The sequence below is a fragment of the Carcharodon carcharias genome, chromosome 19 (assembly GCF_017639515.1).
Source record: "Carcharodon carcharias isolate sCarCar2 chromosome 19, sCarCar2.pri, whole genome shotgun sequence".
NCBI classification, from domain to species: Eukaryota; Metazoa; Chordata; class Chondrichthyes; order Lamniformes; family Lamnidae; genus Carcharodon; species Carcharodon carcharias.
The window spans coordinates 22022246-22044760 of NC_054485.1; positions in this window are offsets into that span (position 1 = coordinate 22022246).

Below are 22515 nucleotides of genomic sequence, written 5' to 3' on the forward strand. Positions count from 1 at the left end.
GGGGCAGTATGGGGCGGGGGTTGGGGGGAGGTGGGGGAGGAGCTGTGTTTAAGGGAGGGAGTGGGCAGGAAGGAAGGGAGTGTTCAGTCTAAGGGGGGTCACCCCATGATCAGCAAGGGGCAGCCCCCGAGGAGCGAACCCCTCCTCCTCCCCACCCTTTAACATTTTAGGTTAAAAAATCAGGCTTCCCGCTCCCGCCCTGCTGCCTACACATCATGATGTGAGCAGCATATTATCAGGATCAACTGACTTGATAACCAGCCGGATTGACCATTACTTGTTAATTTAAATATAGTGGGCAGGCTGCTAATTTCAATGCCCTCCCGCTCCCTGTATTATGGGGGTGAGCTCGTGGGTGGGCAGGAAGGTGGTGGGTTTGACGCCCACCCCATTTTACGTGTTCCCCGAGGGAAACATGCCAACCATGGGCACCTAAAATTCAACCCTATACCTGCATTAAAAGCCCAGGATCCCATATACCTTCTTGGTCACTTTCTCAACCTGACCTGCCCACTTTTAACGATTTGTGCTTCTAAAGTCTCAGGTATCTCTGTTTCCGCACACCTTTTAGAATTATAACCTTTAGATTATATTGACTCTTCTTGTTCTTCCTACCAAAATGTAATACTTCACACTATTCTACTAGGTGCCTGCCCATTCCACTGGCCTATCTATGTTCTCTATCCTCCTCACGGTTCACAATACTTCCAAGTTTTGCATCACCTGCAAATTTTGAGGTTGTGCCTTGTACATCCAAGTCTCGGTCATTAATATAGATCAAGAAAAGTAGTGATCCTAACACTGACTCCTGGGGAACCCCACTTCCAGTTCCACCTTCCTCCAGTCTGGGAAACAACCATTCACAGGTATTCTCTTGTTTCCTGTCACTCAGCCAAATTCATATTTGTACTGCCACAGTCCCTTTTCATTCCATGGGTTTTAACTTTGCTAATAAGCCTATTATGCAGCAGTTTATCAAAGGCCTCTTGGAAGTCTATGTAGGGGCTTGGCCTAAATAGCCAAGTGGTTATGGTACTGGGCTTGTAACCCCAAGATCAAGAGTTCAAATCTCACAGTGGCAAACTATGAAACAATGTAACTTCATCTGAATAGAAACAGATGGAAACATCTTTGTACTTGGAAGTCTATGTAGCCCCTTCAACCCCATTACCCTTATCAACCTTCTCTGTAACCTCATTGAAAAACTCAATCAGGTTAGTTAAACAAAATTTGTCCTTAACAAATCCATGCTGGCTTTTAAATTAGTCCTGGTTATTGTTATTAAAGGCTTTTCTAACACTGAAGTTAAACAGACTGGCCTGTAGTTTCTGCCTTTATTAAGGTTGTCAACCCTCCGGGATTGGCCTAGAGTCTCCAGGAATTGAAGATCATACTCCAGGACACTGCTGTGTGCAATCCTGGAGAAAAATCATAGGAACATTTGAACATTTCTCTTTGCCAGATATAAAAATATTGAAGATGAGGAGAAAAGGCTATTTGGCTGTCAAGCATCATCCAATTGGGTAATGAGTCATTTTGCTTTCCGATTGGCATAGCAAGATAGTATGTCGCAAGAATGGATGTGTTAGCCGGCCAATTGCAAGGCCGTGGGGCATGTCATGTGATGAAACGTCCAGGAATGCACTTAATCACAGTTGGCAACCCTAGTGTTTATCCTTACAGCCTTTTGCAATTATCCAGTCTTCTGGTACAACCCCTGTTTCTAAAGAGGATAGGAAGATTATGGCCTGTGCCTCTGCAATTTCCTCCTTACTTCCCTCAGCATCCTGGCTGGATTCCGTCTGATCCTGGTGGTTTGTCAACTTTAAGTACAGCCAGCCTTTCTAATACCTCCTCGTCATTAATTGTTAGCCCTGTCAACAGAATTTTTCGTTGTTGGGTGGGGGGGAAAGTGGGTGCGGACGGGAGCAGACCTGACCGCCGCCTGTGGTCAGGTCTGTGTTGCCATTTTACACGGGCGGGCCAATTAAGGCCCACCCAGAGTATTTGCCGACTCCCGTGGATAGCGGGAGTAGGTGGGCAGCAGCGGATGTGCACAGACCGCCGGGTCCAATTGCGACCCGGCAGTCTGTTTAAAGGAGGGTCTGGCAGTCTTTTGTAGGCTGCTGACAATGGCTAGCTCGAGGGCGCACCACAGGGGGTCGGGTGAGCAGGCCCAGGCTGCAGGGTCTGTCACAGGAGCGGGGCCAGGCTGCAGGGTCTGTCACAGGAGCAGGGCCAGGCTGGAGGGAAGGCCACCGGAGCAGGGCCAGGCTGCAGGGTCTGTCACAGGAGCAGGGCCAGGCTGGAGGGAAGGCCACAGGAGCAGGGCCAGGCTGCAGGGTCTGTCACAGGAGCAGGGCCAGGCTGCAGGGTCTGTCACAGGAGCAGGGCCAGGCTGGAGGGAAGGCCACAGGAGCAGGGCCAGGCTGCAGGGTCTGTCACAGGAGCAGGGCCAGGCTGCAGGGTCTGTCACAGGAGCAGGGCCAGGCTGGAGGGAAGGCCACAGGAGCAGGGCCAGGCTGCAGGGTCTGCCACAGGAGCAGGGCCAGGCTGGAGGGAAGGCCACAGGAGCAGGGCCAGGCTGCAGGGTCTGCCTCAGGAGCAGGGCCAGGCTGCAGGGTCTGTCACAGGAGCAGGGCCAGGCTGCAGGGTCTGTCACAGGAGCAGGGCCAGGCTGCAGGGTCTGCCACAGGAGCAGGGTCTGTCACAGGAGCAGGGCCAGGCTGGAGGGAAGGCCAGCCAGGGGGCCAACACGCCCCTCATTTTTCTGAAGAATGCCTTGCTGCCCTCCTCGAGGAGGTGGCTGCACGGCGGGAGGTGTTAGTCCCCCCGATCAGAGGAGGAGGCCCCCCACCCCCCGACATGACCAAACATACCTGGGAGGACGTGGCGGAGGTGATGAGCTCCCGTGACGTGGTGCGGCACATCTGGATCCAGTGCCACAAGCACTTCAATGATTTGTTGCTCTCTGGCAGGGTGAGTACCATGTTGGCATTGGGCATTTAACCCAGCAGGAAGCCTTAGCCTTTGAGGCCCCCACCCCTCAAGTCTTCCTGTCGTGACTGCATTGAATCATGTAGGGCATTTTTCCTTCGCTGGGTGGGCAAGCAGGTAGTGCCCATGCTTAGATCAGCTTGAGTGGTTCATGAGGAGATGAGTTCTCCCCCGCACCATGTGTTGCTCTTAGTCGCAAAAGACTAGTCTGGAGGCAACCTGCAGGAGATGCAGCTCAGCACATACTCAGAACTCCAGCACATGTCCCATTCAGGGTGATGAGATGGTGGAAGGAGAGCCTCAAGGTGTCAAGGCAAAGAACCATCTTCTGCTCTCTATGCTGCACGTAGTTGTGCATCCTTGCTATGGGAGCAAAGACCATGTGGTTTCTAAAGTGATGTACGCAGCATGTGTCCAAGGGGCTGTTCGGGGGGGTGGGGAGCAGGCATAATATCTTTGTGTGAGTGATCAGCATTAGTGGGGAGAGGAGGCACTGGAGGTGTGCGCGGTAGAGTCCATGTGCAATTTGCCGTAATGAATGATGTTCTCTCTTTCTCAGGAGAAGAATGCTCATAATGCCTCGGAGCATGTGAGGGCTGGAGGCGGCCAGGCACAGCTCCTCATCTTAAGCTGCTTCAAGCAGGAGGCCCTCGAGCTGGAGAGGCAGCATGCACCCAGGTCAACTGGTGTCGGTGAGGCTGGGGTGGAATGGCCAGGTATTTGAGGCCAACAGTGAGATTCGCAATGTCCTCCCAACATCCATAGCACTGATGATTGTTAAATTTGTTATCGTTGCAACATTGCTTGGTCACAGAGTGATAGAGTCAGAGGTGTGCAGCACAGAAAAAGGCCCTTCAGCCCATCGAGGATTCACAGGTCAATCACGTACCTAACTATTCTAATCCCATTTACCAGCACTAGGCCCATAGCCTTGTATGCCATGGCATCACAAGTGCACACCCAAATACTTATTATATGTGATAAGGGTTTCTGCGTCTACCACCTTTTCAGGCAGTGAGTGCCAGATTCCCACCACCCTCTGTGTGCTCATCACATCCCCTGTAAACCTCCTGTCCCTTACCTTAAATCTATGCTCCCTGGTTATTGATCCCTCCACCAGGACGAAAAGTTCCTTCCTGTCTGCCCTATCTATGCTCCTCGTAAGTTTATACACCTCAATCTCCTCTGCTCTAGGGGAAATAACCCCAGACTATGCAATCTCTCCTCATAATTGAAACTCTCTAGGCCTGACAACATCCTGATAAATTTCCTTTGCACTGTCTCCAGTACAATCACATCCCTTCCATAATGCACATTTCAGAACTGCTCGCAGTACTGTAGCTGTGGCCTAAGCAGCGTTTCCTACAGTTTGAACATTACCTCCCTGCTACAGGGCTTCCTGGGGATGCGCTCTGACCAGCCAAGCCCTCACATCGGCAATGAGCTCAGCTGCTCACTGCCAGTGTGGGCATCAAGCTTCCCAGCTCATTGCCCACCCATTCACAGTAAGTAGGGAGGTCCGAGGTGACCTCATGTCGGCGCAGCAGCTGCCTGTCATCTCTGCGGGCTCCTCTCAGGGCGCTCCGGGTGAGGGCGCAGCTCCTCCACCCCTCTCCCAGTGACTGTATCATCCAGTGAAGCTGCAACAACTGGGGAGATGGCAGCTGTGGAACTGGCAGATCCCTCCCAGGCACAAGCTGCACGGGCCAGAGGACGACTGCCAAGCTCATCGAGGCCAACAGGACAGCAGAGTCAGCAGGCTGTCTCAGATGCCACTCCAAGCGATGGGGCAGCACCAAGACGCAGCACCCGGGAATATAAACGTACAGCACATTAGGCTTACCATGGGTTTATCACTGGGCCTTTGTGTTGGCCCGAGATTAGGTCCTTAGGATTTCTTTTTGCTTGATTACAGTATTGTTTAACAATTGGGAGAACTTCTGATTTGAAAATTAAGATTCAGATGTGTGACTATGGCTGAGGGTGGCTCGTTTGTTCTGCATGTGTATGTTTAAGAAAACAGTCTTGAGTGTTTGTTTGGATATTCAAATTTATGTACAAGGCCCTTAGTTCCTGCTGATGACCTGGCAGATTTTGCACTTAGGTGCTGAGTATGGATGCGCCAGGCAAGGCAGGTCCTGCTGATCCATTTGTGTGGAGCTAGCTGAAGGTTCGTCAGATTAAAGCCTCCCGGCTGTCCCTGCCTCCTTGGTATAGTCCCAGGTCAGCATCTACCCCCTCAGCATCCCCCTGTGCATGCTCATCCTCAGAACCAGTGCTGGACTCATGATGTGCAGCTGCAGCCACTGTGTCAACGTATTCATCGTCCACTGTGTCCCCCCCTTTCCAGTGCAACGTTGTGGAGAGTGCAGCATGATACCACTATCACTGACACATGATCTGGGAGGTACTAGAGTGCACCCCCTGAATGGTCCAGGCATCGGAAGCACATCTTGAGAAGACTGATGGCCCTCTCCACCACAGCCCTTGTGGTGCTGTGGCTTCTATTGTACCACTGGTCAGCTTCTGATCTTGGATGGCAAAGAGATGTCATAAGCCACCTTCTGAAGGGATAGCCCTTGTCATCCAGCAGCCATCAAGCCAGGCTGGAGCAGTGAAGAGCCCTGGCACCTGGGAGCGTATGAGGATGTAGGCATCGTGGGAGCTGCCTGGGTACCTTGCACAGACTTGCAGAATCTGCATCCTGTGATCACACACTATCTGCACGTTCATGGAGTGGAATCCCTTCCTGTTGACGAAGGCACCGGGCTCACCTGCTGGCACCTTGATAGCCACATGTTACAGTCTATTGCACCCTGGACACGGGGGAAGCCAGTAATGGCCGCAAAGCCTCTAGCTCGCTGTGCCTGGCTTGCCTGGTCCTAATGGAAGTGGATGAAGGTCAATGCATGCCTGAACAGAGTGTCTGTGACCTCCTTCGGCACTGCACTTCAGGCATATTGAGGTAACTGATTCGCCGCCTGTATACCCTGGCAGCAGGATAGTGGTATCTTCTGTGGCCCCTTCCACCTTGGACTACTCCTTGGCCCTGCATCCCTTGTGCCTGTGCCTGGCCTCTCAAAGGTGGCTCCCCTGGAGGTTGAATGTGTACTCCTGGCCTTCTCCCCCTTCTAGCCCTCTCTTCCTTCTCAGAGCAGCTGCCTCCAGTGGACAGATCAGATCCCATACCCAGGCTAAGGGAAGGCTTCCTGAAAGCTACAGGCCCAGAAAAGATTCCTGACTGCAGAGTGCTGACCTGAAGGTTAAAAGTACACAGAAAGCTGCTGGGATGCGTTCTGAAGCAGTGCAGATCACACAGGCAAGTTTAAAACACTTTCTCCAATAAATACTCCACAAAGCAGATTCACAACCCCACTGAGCCCTCTTATCCCGCCCGTGGATAAGGTTCATAGAAAAGTCTCTTACCCGCCCGCTCATTGCGCCCATGCGCTGACCTGAAGATCGCATGGGCGCACAAAAATCAGCATCGATTGAAGACTAAAGGGGCCTTCACTGGCTCGTTAATTAATGGCGGGCATGTGTTGAACTTCATCGCACACCCACCCAGCGAAATATCGTGATGGTGCGCAGTGATGTCGGGACGCTCGCCCAACATCACCGCGCGTCATTTTGCGCGCAGACATGTGGGGCCTACTCGTCAAACTGAAAATTCTGCCCTTGATTACTTTCTGTTTCACTGTGACTTTGGCAGTATGTACTTCCTTGGTAAAGGTAGATACAAAGTACTCATCTAAAACCTCAGCCAGGCCCTTAAAAGACTTAAAAGGTGAGTGGATTAATAGAGAATATGTGCATGGGCCATGTAATCTCCAGAACTAGTTTCCATTTTCTGACAGTAGAAGTCCCAGTTTTGGTTGGACATATTCCTGGAGGTTTCTTCACAGGACCACCTGCCTCAAACTACCCCGTCCCACAATGCTGCCATTGGTTGCCAGTCACGTTAACCCTTTTGGTACCCTGGCCTCCTACAGCCAATCAAAAAGTGAACATTCTTTTCATTACCCAACTGGATGATTCTTGACTGTCAGTGAAGCAGTTTTGTGCCCCAAGTCCAATACTTTTATAACTAATAAAGAAAAGAATTAAAATAAATTTATTTTACATACACTATTTTTAAATGCCTCTATGAATTTTCTTTTATGTTTGCTCAAAACAGTGTCCTGGAGTTTAGTCTTTAATTCCTGGAAATCCAAGGGCAACCCTGGAGGGTTGACAACCTTAATGAGGCTCCATGGTATTTTTTTTTCCCTTTGTGGCCCTGAAATGTTCTGATTTTTGTCTCTCAAAGGGGATTACATGGCTGCAAGGGGGTAAATAATATCTAGTCTTGATGCTTTGGTCATCATGAAGTAAGACAGGTTTGATGGAACAGCTGGTCTATCACTGATCATCATTTTCATATATTCTTATGTCCAATTCCATCTTGGTGTGTGATCTATAAAATGTCTAAAGGCCTGATTTTCGCTGAGTCAGGAAGACTCTGAGAAGCTTTAAAAATGGTGAGTGGGACCTGGGTGCAGGCCCACATTTCTGACAGATCCAATTTTTGCTGGCAGGTGAAAGGGGCAGGGTGTGATTCACACAAGAGGGAAACTGAAACTCAACAAGGCCACTTGAACTTGGTGCTAAGTTCAAACAGACCCTATTTTGATTTTCCAAAGGACTTAACCTGCAATGTGGCAATCATGAATTGATGCAATAGACGTAAAATCCCTTGAAGAGTGATAAGGTCCATTTAAGTATCATGATCTGAGGGTTTTAAAATCTCCTGCTCTTTAAGTATGAAAGACAACAGGCTTAAGTTGTCAGTGAGAGTTTAAAAAGAAATCTGCCGGACAGCTTTAATTGACAGGCCGCCTGGTATAGGTTAGGAAAAACACATTATCTTCTGTAATTTTGATAGAGGTCATGGTTGACATTTCCCAAGTGCTATTATTATGTCATTATGATTACTTGGCTGAGTTTCAAAAGCTGCAGTTACCTCAGCAGGGTTTCTGAGTTCACAATTTGAGTGATAATTTAAGCAGGCTAAGAAATGATTAGATGTCTTTGATGTTGGATCTGAATAGAAGTTTGCTTATTTTTAATCAGAGAATAACTACTGGATGAGATTTAAAAGCTTTGAATGGGTTTTATAAATGAGAGTTTTTTTCATTATCAAGTGTGCATGAGTGAGAGCTGTATTAGATTGTTAGAAGTTTATTTTTCTCAACCCCACATGTCTGTTGAGGTTGCTATTGGTGGATCCTGGGTGAGTAGCTATGGAGGTGTCATGGGGGATATGAGGGGATGGGGGGTGGTTGGGGGCATGAATTGGCATGGAGCTGCATGGTGATATAATGGGGCATGGGGGTGCATGGGGAGTTGAGAGATGCTAGAGGGCATAAAAGCTTCTAAAACAACTGGGAAGAAGTCCCAGAGAACTAAGGTACATCTTCTAACCAGCCTGCCTCAGCACTTGCCTGCCCCCATGGCCAGCTCTGATCTGCTTCTGGAGACTGCAGACACAACTCTATCCCACCCCAGCTTTCCTGTAGCAAAAATTGGGTCTAATGGGGCCCTTTAAACCAAGGAGGGTTTGCTGAGTCTGGAAATCTCCCGATTCGAGCTACCTGATTCGGTAGCGAAAATCCAGCCCTGATTGTTTAAGCTTCAGAGAGGGTAGAGGAGATTTACTCCAGTGTTACCAGAGATGAGGGATTGAAATGATGTGGAGCTCTTAGAGAAACTGGTATTGTTCTCCTTAGGGTGGAGAAGATTAAAAGGAGATTTAATAGTGGTATTCAAAGTTATGAGGGGTTTTAATAGCATAAGTAAGGGGAAATCATTCCCACTGGCAGGATAGGTAATTCGAAGATATGAATTTAAGATAATGGCAAAAGAACCAATGGGGAGATGGGGAGAATCTTTTTCACACAGTGAATTGATATGTTCTGAAATGCACTTTGTGAAAGGGTGGGGTTAAATCAGCCCCATGGCTCAGTTAGTGATTGGAATCTCCAGTAAGGCACTGAGATCTATAGAGAAAGTGGGTGCCAATTTCCACTCCGCCTACCACTACAACCCACCCCTCCCCCCAGCCCCAATCTCACTCAAGCCATAATGGGGGGATTACAATTCAACATCCTTGGGCTAAAGTATAAAATGAGTGAGTCTCCTTGCTCCAGATCAGTGACTCAAGTGGAAAATGGACACTGGGTGAGAACTGGACCAGGCTCAGCTCTGGTGCCCTAGTTGCCTTTGAGGAGGTGGTGCTGGAGCTTCTTCTTGAAGTACTGGAATTCCAGGATTTTGACCCAGCAGCTATACATATCCGCAGTGTGACTTGGAGGTGTTGGTATTCCCACACACCTGCTGCTCTTGTCTTTCAAGGTCGTGGAGGCCACAGCTTTGTGAAATGCTGCCGCTGAAGCCTTGACAAGTTGTTGCAGTGGATTGGTGCAATGCATTTTGTCATCCATTCAAGGGATGGTGCCTCTAGCAATGCAACATTCCCTCAGTACTGCAGTGAAGTACAAGAATGGGATCTTTTACATCCACCAGAGAGGATTAACAGGGCCTTGGTTTCACTTTAACAGTTCATCTGTGAGACAGCACCTCTGATAGTGCAGCACTCTCTTAGTACTAAATTATGTGCTAAAGTCCTGGATTTTGAACCCTCAACCATCAAACCATGAAACAAGTGTGCTGCCCATTGTGTCAAGGTTGGCATGGCATAAATGAAAATGTGCATCTCTAGGCTTGTCACCTCGAAGCAGTTGTGCCTCAATCTAGTAGATAATAACCACATTTCAATATGTAAATTCCTTTCCAAACAGTGACTGCATATGCAATTCATTTGATCCCCTTGACAGCTCTGTGAGCATTTAGTGAGTTTTCTGCAGTCTGGTATTATGTGGCATTCATTGTATTGTCACTTAATAAATCCGAGCCTTTCCTGGGGTGCCCAGCATTGTATTATCATCCAGCAAACACCTGGTCAGAATCCAAGCCTCTGTCACATCTGATTACAGTCCTACAGTTGTTCAATTTCTGTGTCTTTAATCAGGTTCTTGTGTCCGTGTTAATCTGCTGCCGTCTGCTGCTCTGTAATCTCTCTCAGAGGCAATGCGAACACTCAGTTCCACTCATGGGCTGTACGTTTTAAAGCATCTCAGCTGCCCACAAATGGTTCTGTGTTTTGCTCAGTCTAACAGGTTGATGTGATGCGTCCAGTGTGTGGGTGAAGAGAGTTTGCATGCTTTCTGCTTTAGTGTGCTTGTTTGCTTCTCATTTTCAAACCAGCAGCAATGTGAAAAAGAGAGTCAAGTGTCTATTGGCAAATCCTCAGCTGTGCCTCCTCATGACACATGGAAACTGGGTCCTTCGCGGCCTTAGGCTAAATCTGCAGAGGAACTTGGAAGAGCTTTGGTCCCCAGGCGTGCAGCGTGAAGGCCCACTGGCATGTAGACATGCCTTGGTACTCAGGAACCAAACTCCCAGCAATGAGCAAATAGCTGCATGCTCTTGTGGACACCTTGGGAGAGTTGAAGGCTAAAGGAGTAAACCATGACAAAAATCTGGAGTGGAGCCCAAAGGCAAACTGATGTTTAAATATGTCAACTTTTCAGCAACTCCGACAACCAAGCTCATGCCCAGTGTTTTGCTTTGCATACCTTTGGACTCAACCTGGGAGTTGAGCAGCCCACGGTCTCCATATATTTTGCCCAGGCTTACGCCCTGGAGAGGACACTCCTTCGCTACAGAGTGTTAACACAACATGGAGGAGAGCAGTTACAAGTGATAAGCCCAGCTCGTGTACTGAACAGGTGCTATGGGCTGTCTCTGACATTTGGAGGGACCACCATATCCCATTGGTCAGCCACTGCCCATCCCTGCCCTGGCTAGTAAGGTGCTGACCTGCCACGGTCCATCTCGTTCAACGGGTGCTTGGAGCTTAGAGTCTCTGCTCAACAACCGGACAGAATACATCGCACCAGACAAACAAACAAAAGAAACATAAAGAGAGAAGTTGCCAACTCTTCAATTGGCAAGCTGGAACATCAGGATCACGTACACGGGATGGACAGACGACTTGCAACTGGTTGATAACCTGCGCAAGACAGCTGTGATTGACATGGAACTTGATAAGCTGAACATCAACATAGTTTACCTACAAGGGAACCAGACTCACCGAGAATGGATCACTCAAAGAAAAACATTATGTGTTTATCTGGCATGGGAGAGTTCAGAGGAAACATGTGAGCAGGGTGTAGCCTTCACTGTAAATAAATCACTATTCTTGATGATAGATAACCCCCAAATCATTAAGAACATGTTCTCTCCATCCACCTCTTGGATCCAGTTAACCTCATGAGTATCAATGCTCAGCACTATGCTCCACTACAGAAGGCGAAAGACCAGTTCTCTGAGGAGTTTGACAATCAGCAGAATCCCGAAGTCAGAACATCTTTACCTATTGGGGAATTTCAACGCAAGTGTTGGCGCAGACCACGAGGCATGGCCCTCCTACCTCAGACAGCATGGTCTGGGAAAGATAAATGAGAATGGACAAAGACTATTTGAGCTTTGCTGCTACCACAAGCTTTGTGTAACTAACACTTTTGTTCAGAACAAACCATGCCACAAGGGTATCCTGGAGATATCCATGATCAGGGCATTGGCACCAGTTGGATCTGATCATCACCAAATGTGACTCTCTGAACAGCATTCTCAATGCAGCTACTACAGTGCTGACTGTGATACAGATCACTCTAGTGTGCACCTTGGTTAGAAAGCAAACCTTGAAGTTTTTTCATTCAAAGCAGAAATGCCATCCTCATATCAAAATAAGCTATATTGCCTACCCAGATGTAGACCAATAGCTCCATGACTCAATTGAACAGGCGCTCTGTAGCATTCCCGCAGAAGCAAAACAGAACATACTTCAAGGCACCATCCACAATGCTCTCAACACATGGGAAGCAAGAGCAGAAAAATGCTGACTGGTTCAGTCTAACATCATTGTGATGGAACCTATCATTCAAACCGGTCCGGTCTCATTAATTACAAGAGATCTGAGCATGAAGGCTCTGAATGCACCAACAGCCATCCAAGTAAAGTCCAACAGACTGCTAAACAGTGCCCCAATGACTACTGATTATAACTCTGCTAAAATATCTAGATGGCCTTCAACACAGGGAATATCAGGGGCATAATTGAAGGGACCAAAAAGGCCAGAAGTCCTTCAGCAAAGAAAATGCCTCCATCAGAAAAAAAGATGGGGGGAAGTCATCATGACAGCAATGCACAGTTGGAAAGATGGGTGGGACAGTACTCTAGGGAGAACACTGCCAGTGAGGACATTGACACCATTGAAAGCCTGCCTGTCATTGGCAAAGTTAGATACTGAAACCACAATTGAGGAGCTTAGCAAAGCCTGCCATGGTCAAAGCTCCAGATGCTATACCATCTGAACTCAACAAGCATGGAAACTGGCACTCCTGCAGCAGTTTCATGGACTTCTTTGTCTCTGCTGAAAGAGGGGATTAGGCCCCAGGATATGTGTGATGTGTGATCGTGACCCTGTGCAACCAAACAAGGGAGACCTGTGATGCACTAACAATCAAGGCATCTCCCCACTGAGCATTGTGGGAAATGTATTTACCCATGTTGCCATTGTCAGGCTGCAGAGCTCGGCTGAATACATCTATCCTGAATCCCAGCATGGTTTCAGACCTGGAAGATCTACAATTGACATGATCTTCTCGGTCCAGCAGCTACAAGAGAGAAATGCCATGAAAAAAGGGGATCGTTATATATTGCCTTCGTGGATCTCACCAAAGCATTCGACCATGTAAGCTGAGGCAGTTTGTTTAAGCTGCTGGAAAAAAAACTGGCTGCCCGCCAAAGCTGCTCAATGTGATCTCCTCTTTCCATGACAACATAATGGGCAAAATCAGCTATGACTGGGCAACATCAGAACCCTTTTAGATCTGCAGTGGGGTCAGACAGGGTTGTGTTCTGGTACCGACACTCTTTGCATACTCTTCTCTTTGTTGCTCTCATGTGCCTTCAGGTCATCTACCAGAACGGATGGAAAGCTGTTCAGCCTGAAATCCAAGACAAAGGTTCTCCAAGTCCTCATCAGAGAGTTGCTTTATGCTGGCGATGCTGCACTAACATTCCCACACCAAGGAACACCTGCAGTGGCAAATAGACAGACTCGCTCATGCCTGTAAGGAATTTGATTTGACCATCGCCATCAGGAAGACAAATGTCCTGGCTGCAGATCTTGTCACACTGCCATCTATCAGCATTGACAATGTGACACTGGAGCTTGTTGATAGCTTCACATATCTAGGCTCCACAATCACCAGCAACCTGTCACTGAAATCAACACACGCATCGCAAAAGCTGCAGCTGTTATGTCCGAGCTGAGTAGGAGAGTGCGGAACAACAGCGACCTGACTTAGAATTTCAATGAATCTACTGCCTTTGACGTGTAAGTTAATTCCAGTAGTATACACTCATTGCTAAGCAACGACATTTGCCTGGCTCGGCCATGTACATCAGATGGATGATGGCCATTTATTCAGGAATTCACCAAGGCTCCTCAGACAGCACCTTCCAAGCCTATGACCACTACCACCTAAAAGGACAAGGACAGCAGATAGATGGGAACATCACCACCTGGAAGTTCCCCTCCAAGTCACTCACCATTCTGACTTGGAAATAAATCACTGTTCTTCACTGCCGCTGGGTCAAAATCCTGTAACTCCCTCCCTAACAGCATTGTGGGTGTACCTACATCATATGGGCTGCAGTGGTCAAGAAGGCAGCTCACCACCACCATCACAAGGGCAACTAGGGATGGGCAATAAATGCTGGCCTAGCCAGTGAAGTCCCACATCCTAGGAATGAATTTTAAAAAACTATCCAAAGAGCTTCTGCACACTGAATTGGCCACTGATTCACTACCTCCTGGGTGTCCATATCTCTGATACAAGTACACCTGCAAGCGAGTTATCAAGTTGGCAGACATTGACACTGACAATTGGGAGACAGTTGCTGATGGTCATGACCTCAGGAGGCTGTTTGGAAGGACATTAAGACAGATGAACAGAAATGAAAAGCTCAGCTGGCCCAGAAGAGGACCCAGAGAAAAGAGAGGCCAGTGAATCGCACACCTTCTCAGCCCACTGTCTTCCTCGGCAGTAAACGCTTAAATGCAGTGCCTTCCTCTGCATCCTGCCACCGCTGGTAATAACCCATCAGTAGGCAGAGGGCTTACTATCTGGGAAGCACGTTGGGCTTCCAGCGAGGAAGGGACCCTTGTTCAAATGCACTCGGTGCCTGATCGAGAGACCCAGCACCGGGAAAGTTGGGGGGTGGGAGTCGGGTGGGGCACTGATGGCCATTCCTTCCACCCACCTGCTGTTGCTGCTGTACCACCTCCTCCATCTACTGCAACCCCCAATGTGCAACCCCCTTCCTGCCATCGCTCACCTATGCCTGGGACCCTCCTCGATGTGAGGCCTCAGGTGCGTGTCATACCAGCAGCAGCAACCACCTCCCCGGTGGTGCTGTTGTGAACAGAAGACATGCCAGCCTCTTTTTTTTCATTCATTCATGGGATGTGGGCATCACTGGTTGGGCCAGCATTTATTGCCCCTCCCTAATTGCCCTTGAGAATGTGCTGGTAAGCTGCCTTCTTGAACCGCTGCAGTCCCTGTGGTGTAGGTACACCCACAGTGCTGTTAGGAAGGGAGGCCCAGGATTTTACCCTCTGATTGCCCAGCAATTTTAGGTGGGCGGACTTCTGCCCCTGGGGTCCTTGATCCTGGGCAAGGCCCGCTGCTGGCTTGTCAAGTGCCTAAGATGCGGCGGGCCCTCTCAAAAAGAGGTGACTGTGGGGTCTCACCAGCTTTCCAGCTGGTGGCCGAGACCCCTGTTGCCTCCACAGGATTCCGCCCTATGGATTCAAATCCCAATCCAAACTCAAGTCCATAGTCCAGGCTGAAACTCCCAGTACAGTACTGATGGAGTACAGCGTTGTTGGAGGTGCTACCTTTTGAATATAGACTTTAACCCAAGGCTCTTCTTGCCTTGCTGTGCAAAAATAGTTTGCTGAGTTTTCCAACAAAATTTTTGTGACTGGCCCTGGTAGGTAATTGACTGTGAAGCATTTTGGTATGTGAAAAAAGTTCCATCAAATGTAATTTGATTTTATTTCTTCTTCCCTCCCTGGCACTGGCATCTCCTCTTCCTAATCCACATACTGCCCCTCAGTGATAGCATTCACAAGGTTCGAATTATATTCTATATATTCATTGATGACAACAAGACTTACCTGTCCCTCACCTATCTTGGTTTTATAAGATGTATCTTTATTATTGTGACTATCCTGAGTGGAATTTACCTTTTTATTTGAAATTTCATTTGCCTATTAATGTTTGATTGCCTAGCTGGCATCAAATCACAACTTCCTTCAATTTATGATTAGGAAGACCACATAGTCATCATTATCAGCCCTCATCATAAACTCTGTTCCCTTGACACTGACATAGCCTCTTAGTCAGGCTGAACCAGACAGTGCGAAACTTTGGCACCTTGTTCAACCTTGAAGCTTCAAGTCCCATCTCCTGTCCATGCATAAGACCACTTACTTTCTCCTCTGTCTGCTACTGCCTCTAACTCAGCCCCCTTGACCATTAAACCCTTATCCATACTTTGCAACCTTGAGACTTGTGTTATTCTAGCATCCTCTATGCTGGCCTCCTATATTTTGCCATCAATAAATTCCCAATTGTCTAAAATTCAGAAACCTATGTAACATTCAATATCTGGGACCCCAGTCCAGCAACATTCAGCTTCGAGGAAGCTTTCGCTCCAATAACCTTCAGTGTTTTGGGAACCTGTATCCCAGTAAAATTCAGCGTCCGGGGAAACCATATCCCTGTAACATTCAGTGCCTGGGAAACCTGTATCTAAATAATGATACAGCTATTCAGCAGTGGTATCAGGAAGCACACAAAGGCTAGGGGAAATGTGAAACTCACTCCCCAAAAGACTATGGATGTTGCAGGTCAATTGTAGCTTTCAAGATGGAGATCGATGTATTTTTGTTGATAAGTATGTCGAGTGATTATGGAGTAAAGGCGAGTAAATGGAGTTGAGGCGCAGATCAGCCATGATCTAATTGAATGACAGAACAGGCTCAGTTGGAAAGAAGTGTGTTTTCCCTTTTTTCTTAAAGAAATATGCCTCAATAGCTTCTGCACTAACAGGCTGCTCTGCCTATGTGATTTATACCATGTACACGCTGTTCCTGATAAGTGTGACATGTAACCTTGTAAGATTTGCCACTGTCAGCAGTGGGGGAGGAGACCAGCTTTGCTTCTGTTCAGGGAGAATTATGGGTAAAATGATGTCCCATGTTCCATGGTCTTGTTATATTAACAATCCGCTGCGGTGGAAGAAAAGCTGGTCTAATATGTGGCTGGGCATCAGATTGGCATTTGGGATAGATGGAGATGCAAAAATGCTTCAAATGATCCAGGGCTCTGGGCCATTTAAATAGGGTGGTGCCTATTACTGGCAGCCAATGTAAAATAATGAGGATGGGGACAATCAGTGTGTAGGGTTTAATGCGGAACAGGATACATCCAGGTAGCTGAGGTAGGGATCAGCTGGAGTTTATAAAGTGTGGAGGATGGAGGCTGGTGTGGGGATACCAGAGAAATAGCACATCAGTAATTTTCATTTCCATTGACTTTACTCCCACTTACATAAAAAACGACTTGCATTTATAGTGTCTTTTACAGCCTCAGGGTATACCAAAGCACTTCACAGCCAATTATGCACTTTTGAAGTGTTGTGCAGTAGGAAACATGGCAGCCAACTTGCGCACAATCAGCTCCCATGAACAGCAATGTGATCATGGCCAGATCACAGCCCAGATCTTCCGATCCCCAGATGTACCCCAGAGGTAGCCCAGAAGATGCACTGGGGGAACCCCTCAGAAGTCCCAATGCCCTGCCTACATGGGAATTGCCCGGGAAGTTTGAAATTCCGGTGGTCGATTACCCTGCTTCTGGAATCCTCCGAAACTCTGAGTTAGAGTTGGAGGCTTCAGATGGTTCTGACTCTTTTCGCAGAATAGTTACCCAGAAAAAGTCGGGAAGATTAAAACCAGTTCTAACCCATGGGTAACTATACTATTGAACCCCTGACTCCATATTACCTTCCTGGCCCCCAAATTATCCCCAGCCCTCCAACTATACTCTCCACCCCCAACTGCCCCCTGACCCCCAACTACTATCCCCACGCCTGACTGCCCCATTGACCACCTGACTACTCTCCCAACCCATGACCCACCCTATCCACTCACCCACATACCTGCCACCTATCTCCTCACCCACATACCTGCCACCCTATCCCCTCATCCACTTACCTGCCACCCTATCCCCTCACCAACTTACCTGCCACCCTACTTTCTCACCCACTTGTCACCCTAGCCCCTCACACACCTACCTGTCGCCTTATCCCATCACCCACCTGCCACCTTAACCCCCATCCCTCGACCACTCTACCCCCTCACCCACTTACCTTCTCTCTGTGGCTTGTCAAGGTGGCTTTGGGATCTTTAAACTTACCAGTATGCAGCAGCTAATGCCGTGAAAAGAGGGCATGGCTTGTCTTCCTTTGATGCTCCTACACTGCGAGGGAAGGATACCAGGAGTAGGTATGTTCCACATTTCTCAGGAGGCCCAGTTCAGGAGCCTGGGTCAAAAAATCGGAGCTCCAGTGTAAGACAAGTAAGTAGGAGCTGAGTGGCAATCTGACGGTGATTGACACTCATTGATGATTCAACCCAATCTTTTTTTTTAGTGATGTTGGTTGAGGGATAAATATTGGCCAGGACACTAAGGAGAATGCCCTGCTCTTCTTCAAAATAGTGCCATGGGATCCATTGTCTCTAAGTTGTCAGGCTGCTTGCTGACATCCAGTCCTGGATGCGCAGAACTTTCCTCCAATTAAATATTGGGAAGACTGAAGCCTTTGTTTACAGCCCCAGTGCAAACTCCGTCCCTACCGACTCCATTCCTCTCCCTGCAAATATCTGAGAATGAACCAGACTGTTCGCAACCTTGGTGTCTTATTTGACCCCAAGGTGAACTTCTGACCAGATATCCACGGCATCACTAAGATCACCTATTTCCACCTCTAACATTATCTCATTCCACCCAGCATCAACTCATTTACTGCTGAAAATCTCACCTGTGGTTGACATGGCTGACAGAAGTGCAGGGAGTGCTTCATCATTGGTGTAGCTGAGACCAGGCAATGGTGGGCAATGTTGAGGATGGAAACACCTTGGCGATGCACAGAATATGGGGTTCGAAGCTTAGCTCTAGATCAAGCAGGACACTTAGGTTTCATCTTGCCTGATACAGCTTCAGTGAGTAGCCTGGCAGGGCAATGGGAATAAGGTCCAAAAATGATGTCCTTCAGTCTTTCCCAGTGTACAGTTGAAGGAAGCTGTGACTCAGCCTTGGTTTGATGCCTTATGATGATGAAATAAAATCCACTCAGGCATTCAATATCCTTGTGTCATGACATAAATTGTAACTGTGAAGTAAACAGCAGTTAATTTACAATATGGCTGGTGGCATTGACTACCTAATGGCTGGCAAGGGGCCATTATCCATTTGATGATATCTTTCTGTTGTTACCAAGTGATACTCACTCAGAGTGATAATTTTTGGTTCTGAAATGTGACCTATTTCACCATAAGTCACTCATAAAATAACCAGCTCTTTTGTTTAAATGATTTTGCATTTATCTCAGCATTTATCCCTCCTAAAAGCTTGCACTGCAGTCCAGTTCCTATCTGCTTACCTTTCAGAAATTTACTCAGCCTCAATTCTCATCGAGGAGAGGCATGGGAGAGGGCAATACAGCCCACCCCCTAGCATGTCCTCACTGCTACATTCATACTTTACAGTTGAGGTTTCTGGATCATGATGAGATTGAGAACACTGGATATCTTTTACTGATTCCTGGCCAGGGGAATGAGGCCAATTTTGCTATGCCACTCAAGCTCTAAGATCAGTTAATGTAGCCAAGGGCAGGGATCACTGTCTGTCTCAGCTCCACAATGCTGAAACAATGGCCTAGAAGTTCGATGGTACTGAACCAATTTTTCAGATGCAAAAGCATCCAATATGGCAGGTGGGCCATGCACATGCTCATAACACCCTGGTGGTTATCATATTGGTAAAGCGAAAAAAAGAGGCATCCAGGGTTTCCGCTCGAAACAAACATTAAACCCTTGCCCTTTTCATATAGTGTTTTTGGCCGCTTTTGCACAAATTGGGCTGCCCTGAGCACATCTGGTCCATGCTTAAAGGGTAGGCCCCATTCATTTATAAGGAGGAACCAATGGCAACACTATGTCCCACTGCTAAATTGATATTCTTTACAACTGTTTTACACTTGAAAGTGGACACATCGCAAAGCAATTTCTACCCAAATATTGCTTTCTACCAAGGGGAACTAGGGGGCACTGACAGTGGGTAAGTGTTTGTACATTGGTCAATGATGTTTCAATACTGTGCATCAATAATCTCAGGATCTGAGGGAAAAAGATTCTTGTGTCCATTTCAAACACTCAGTCATACTTATATTACCTCTAGAAGCAACTACTCCAATGTTCATCTGGCAGGCCTCCCACCTTCCATCCTCTGTCGCTTGTATGCTAACTCACACCTAATCCCATTCATCCATCACCCTGGGCTCCCTGACCTACACTGGCTCCCTGTTCAGCAATGCCTCCATTTTAAAATTTTCATCCTTGTTTTCAACTCCCTCCATGGACTAATGCCCTTCCCTATCTCTGTAACCTCCAACAGCTGTACAATCTTCCGAGATATCTGTGCTCCTCTAACTCTGACCACTTGTGCATCCTGAACTTTAATTCACAGAGTCACGGAATTATTACTGTGCAGAAGAAGTGTCTGCACCAGCTCTCCAAATCAGCAATTCACTTAGTGTCATTCTCCTGCCTTCTCTTCATAACCCTGCACATTCTTGCTCTTCAAATAATAGTCTAATTCTGTTTTGAAAGCTTCAATTTAACCTGTCTCCACCACACTCACAGACAGTGCATTCCAACCACATGCTGCGTGAAAAAGTTTTGGCTCATATAGTTTTTGCTTCTTTTACTTTGTTTCTGAGTCTTCGAAATGTTGCAGGTGCATTCTTCATACCAAATGGCATGACTTTAAACTGATATAGTCCACTTGGCGTTACAAAAGCTGATACCTCCTTTGCCCTCTCCAACAATGGTACCTACCAATATCTTTTTAGCAAGTCAATCTTTGTGATAAATGTCAATTACCCCACTTTCTGAATGCAATCTTCCAACCGTGGTATTGGATATGGATCAGCTTTTGTCACTGCATTCACTTTTCGATAGTTTACACATAGTCTTTGTGTTCCATCCAGTTTCGGTACCAGTACAATAGGCGAATCCAGTTACTGCAACTAGACTCAATGATATCATTTTGAAACATGACATCAATTTCTTTTTGTACTTGTGATAACTTGCTGGATTTAATCTATAAGGGTGTTGCCTTATTGAAGATGACATTTCAATACATACATCATGTATAGCTAAATGTTTATTTCCTAACTTATTTCCACAAATAGGTTTGTGTGACTGCAATCGCTTTTCCAAATCACTTTGGCACTTGCTTGGAAAGTAACTCAATATTTCATTTAAATTTTCAAGCACCCCCTCATTATCCAATTTCAGTAGAGGAAAAACAATTTCAGAGTCCTGCACTTCTACCTCTTTCTCATCATCCACCATTACTAATGCTTCTTCTTGCTCATCTTCCCTGTCAAAATACTTTTTAAGTATATTTACATGACACACCCTCTGCTTTCTTCTGTCTGGAATATTTATTAAATAATTTACTTCACTCAATTTCTTTTCAATCCTGTAAAACCCACTAAATCTTGCATTTAACGAATCACCTAGTACTGGTAACAAAACTAGTACTTCCTCTCCAGAAACAAAACTGCAAGTTTTGGCTTTCTTATCTGCCTTTACTTTCATCACTTGCTCTGATATATTTGAATGTTCCATAGCCAACTCACATGCTCCGTTCAATCTTTCCCTGAAATTTGATACGTAATCCAGGAGGATAGTTTCTGAATTTTGACCCACCAATTTCTCATGAATCAATTTCAGTGATCCCCTTACCTCATGATCATAAACTAGTTCAAAACAGCTAAAACCAGTGGATGCATTAGCAGCATCTCTAATAGCAAATAACCAAAATTGAATTCCTGTATCCCAATCCCATAATCCTGACAATATGCTCTCATCATAGCTTTTAAAGTTTGATGCCATCTTTCCAAAGCCCCTTGTGATTCAGGATGGTAAGCTGTTGACTTAAACTGTTTTATCCCCGAACTGCTCATTATTTCCTTAAACATTTGTGACATGAAATTTAACCCCTGATCTGACTGTATTTCTTTAGATAAACCATATCTTGTAAAAAATGTAATTAACTCCTCCACAATCTTCTTAGTTGCAATATTTCTTAACGGTATCACTTCAATAAACCTGGTAGACACATCCATTATTGTCAGTAAATACTGATTTCCACTTTTAGTCTTAGGGAGGGGTCCAAAACAATCAATCATGACCCTGGTAAAAGGTTCTTCAAATGCTGGTATTGGGATTAAAGACACCGGCACAATCACTACTTGTGGTTTTCTTGTTATTTGACATGTATAACTGGTTCTACAGAATTTGACCATATCCCTATGCAATCCTGGTCAAAAAATACCCTTGTATCTTTTCCTGTGTTTTTCTAATTCCTAACTGTCCCCTCAATGGAATTTCATGAGCAATCCTCAGAATCTCATTTCTAAATCTTAATGGGGTAATAATCTGATGCACCTCCCTCCAGCTTTCATTTGCTGAGACATGATCTGACCTCCACTTTCTCATTAAAATATCTCCCTAAAGGTAATAACACACTGGAATACATTTTGATTCTGTTTCTGAATAAACTTTCTGATATAACTGCTTTAATTGTAAATCATGTTTCTGTAACACCATAACCTCCTTGAGTTAAACACTTCAGTCCTGTATTCTTTCCTCCTGAACAATGTTATCAAACACAGTGCCTTCTAAAACAAAAACAGAATTACCTGGAAAAACTCAGCAGGTCTGGCAGCATCGGCGGAGAAGAAAAGAGTTGACGTTTCGAGTCCTCATGACCCTTCCACAGAACTGCACAATGCCTTCTAATTGGATTTTGACACCTTCTTGCCGTTCAACTGGCTGGCCTTGTTTTTCTTGTACTTCCCTATGAAACTTTGATCTCAGTACAACACAATCAGGAAATAATCCAGGATGTTCCTTCTGTAACACTTCTACAGACTGCTAAAATGCCATAGGCATCACCCACATTTGTGATCCAGCTATATTATTAC